At 38.6% G+C, this 2713-nt stretch overlaps 1 protein-coding gene and 1 long non-coding RNA gene across 3 annotated transcripts in view; one reads left to right on the top strand and one right to left on the bottom strand.

Moving 5' to 3' along the window:
* Window positions 1-1498: 1498 nt before the first annotated feature.
* On the bottom strand, window positions 1499-2645 carry LOC118599361. Its single transcript, XR_004948668.1, has 2 exons — window positions 2454-2645; window positions 1499-2361 (listed from the first exon to the last, which is right to left on the bottom strand). It is a non-coding gene; the product is annotated as an uncharacterized LOC118599361 (long non-coding RNA).
* LOC112136642 overlaps window positions 1505-2713 on the top strand; it is an 8794-nt gene continuing 7585 nt past the window's right edge. The window contains exons 1-2 of one of the 2 annotated variants that reach the window (XM_024258498.2): window positions 1505-1843; window positions 1955-2069. The gene's annotated coding sequence lies outside the window, so the exon portion shown is untranslated. Of the gene's footprint in view, window positions 2070-2713 lie in introns of both variants that reach the window. The other variant, XM_024258490.2, reaches the window with a different exon arrangement.

Here is a 2713-nt window from a genome sequence, read left to right as displayed (position 1 = left end):
CTTGTTCTACATGTCATCCTCTATCATCTCACACAGATTTGTGAACTTTTACTGTATAGTTTTTGAAAAATGAGTACTTAAACTTTGCATCTTTGACCGAAAATATGTTATAGGTTTGAATTTGAATACAATTTCTTTGAGCCATAATTCCAGGTCTTGAATACTACTGCTCACAAAATTAAAGAACCCTTTTTTTATTGGGCCTGGCATGAATTGAATGAAACCTGTCTGATAATTTTCTGGTTGGTTAAGCAGCTGAGGGCCTCGTTAATCAATTTAAGCTGTATTGGTGGGAATAAACTATAATGATAATCCTTATTTTCTTTTTTTTCATATAATTATGGTTTTTCCCATAACCGTTTTGTTAAATCTTAGAGCCCTTTGTGGCCCAAAAGTTCGCCCATCCCTGGTTTAGGGCCTAGACACTTTCTGAACAGTCTCAGCAGTCTCCACAAAGAGAAACAGAATTTATGCTCCTCGTCCACAAGAACAGAACGCCGAAATACAGATCAGTGTCAACCATTTGCTTTGTTGATTTGTTCAAAGGTAAAGTCTTTGGAATGCAAGTGTTTTTGTCTTCTTCAGTAGCAACAAATGAACTGAAGATTATTTAAACGTGCTTATAAACCCTCTGTAGTATATAAAATCGCAGGGTTGTCTTTGGAGAGAAACAAGCACTTTAAGGTGCGTTCTGTGACAGCTCAATATATTGTTATTAAAAAATAACAATTGCATGCATAATGACTCTGCTTCATCCTGAGATGGGATGTAGCTCAAAGCGTGTTCAATTTTTTGTGTATTTAGTTCTGTCATTATATTTAATCTATGACACTTTTTAATATGTTGTGGAATATTTTACTCAATGTGACTCTGAAAGACTTTAAATTTCTAAGTTTCATTACTTATTACCAACGGTTCTTCCTTTTTTATTTTTCATTTTTGTCCCCGCACTATAACTTTGATTTTTTTGTAAATATGTGACTCGTCCAATTTGTCTATTTTTTAACCTATGTACAGTACTACCCCTCTCTATTTCTATTTGACATGCTGCTGTAACACTATAATTTCCCCATTGTGGGGCGAATAAAGGATTAAAATGGTAAGATCTTAATTTTAAGAGAGAAAACAAATTTATTACAGTATAGTCCATTAGATCTCCATTAAATAGACACGTCTCTCTCTTTAAAAAAAAATTCTTAGTTTTATGTAGAAAATAAAACCACCTTCTTGTTTTTGATTTATTCAGTTACCAAATGTAATTTAAATAGTTTAGAATAATATTTTATTGTGTTTGACTCGAACAAGTAAAATGTAAAAGTTGCAAGTGTAAAATAAAACATTCTACTTAACACATAAGTAAATGTAATGAGTTATTTTCCACTCTTGTAAAGCTTCCATTGACATGAGTATTAATTCTAAGTTCTTTAACGGTCTGTGGCTGCTTCACTAATCTACCTCTGTTGTCTGGAAGTGTTGCATAATAAAGTTTAAAAAAAAAAACTCTTCTACTTCCGCAAAGTTGGAGACTCTGCTGCGGAAAGGAACTGGTTCTATCCGGTTTGCAAGGACTGAATTCTGTAAAATAATCGATTCTGGAGCGAGTAATTCGGTGGAACTTACATAGATACGGTTAATGTTTTTAAAGGAAGGTTATTTAGTGAAAAAAAAGGAAGATGGCGTTTGGTAAAAAGAGGTTCGTTCTTTGGTGTTGGTGCGCCTCGACTGAGCCGCTGCCGTGTGGGCCGTTCAAGTGGAACTACGGCTGAAAACTTGGAACGTCTTCTGTTCGACGACCGACTGGATTCTTCTTGAGGTTTAAATGGCGGGTGGTACCAACGTGAAGGTGCGACCAACTGGATTGTTTGGAGTCTGGGTTTTTCGCATAGACTGTAAATTCTTATATACAGTCTATGGTTTTTCGACTAAGGTTTTTTTGTGCTCTGTTGGATGAAAGGGGGGCAGGACAGTCCACGGCACGCCCTCTCCACAAGGCAATGTAAGGTGCATGCGCCGGTGTTTCCTCTGAGTAGCAGTCACCTAACTGCGCAGATTGCCAAGAAAGACATAAAGTAAGTTTATTTTATAATTTATGTTGTTTTTGTAAAAAAAAAAAAAAACTTTAAACAAACTTAGTAATTTTAGGATTTTAAATACTTAATACTAAATTTATTACCCCGTGTCTCTGCTCAGAGGTACGGAGCCCCTAAAGCAGGGGCCGGGAACCTATGGCTCGCGAGCCATATGTGGCTCTTTTGATGATTACATCTGGCTCTCAGATCGATCATCAGGGATGTTTGAAATGACTTGCACCTCGCCTGTCAGCAAGACCAGGCGGCTGCTGGCAGGAACGGGGAAAGGCACCTGAAATGAAGAGGAGCGCAGAGCCAGATTTCCAGCCAGTGTTGCCAGATATTTTTAAAGTAAAAAAAAGTCAGTCACTGTCTCGTGCGCACCACTTATGCCTCATTTTTTCGGGCGAAGGGCTGCTCTTCCTGCGGGGTTCTTCTCCGTGTTCGGAACTTCCTTCATAGCCTCGGGAGCGTGAAGCCAAAGAATCAGTGTCAGATCTGAGATGACCTTTTTATCGTTACTTGTCATTGATTTGACAATTGACAACAACTGTCGGCACGTTAAAGTGCTTTTTTATCCTGTCTCTCCTAGCAGCGCGAGCTCCCATGCGCGCGAGCACGCACTCCCCCCCCCCCCCCCCCCC

Source organism: Oryzias melastigma, linkage group LG11 (genome assembly GCF_002922805.2).
Source record: "Oryzias melastigma strain HK-1 linkage group LG11, ASM292280v2, whole genome shotgun sequence".
Classification (NCBI taxonomy): domain Eukaryota; kingdom Metazoa; phylum Chordata; class Actinopteri; order Beloniformes; family Adrianichthyidae; genus Oryzias; species Oryzias melastigma.
The sequence above is the reverse complement of the archived record's forward strand: the minus strand, read 5'-3'. Positions and strand labels throughout refer to the sequence as shown.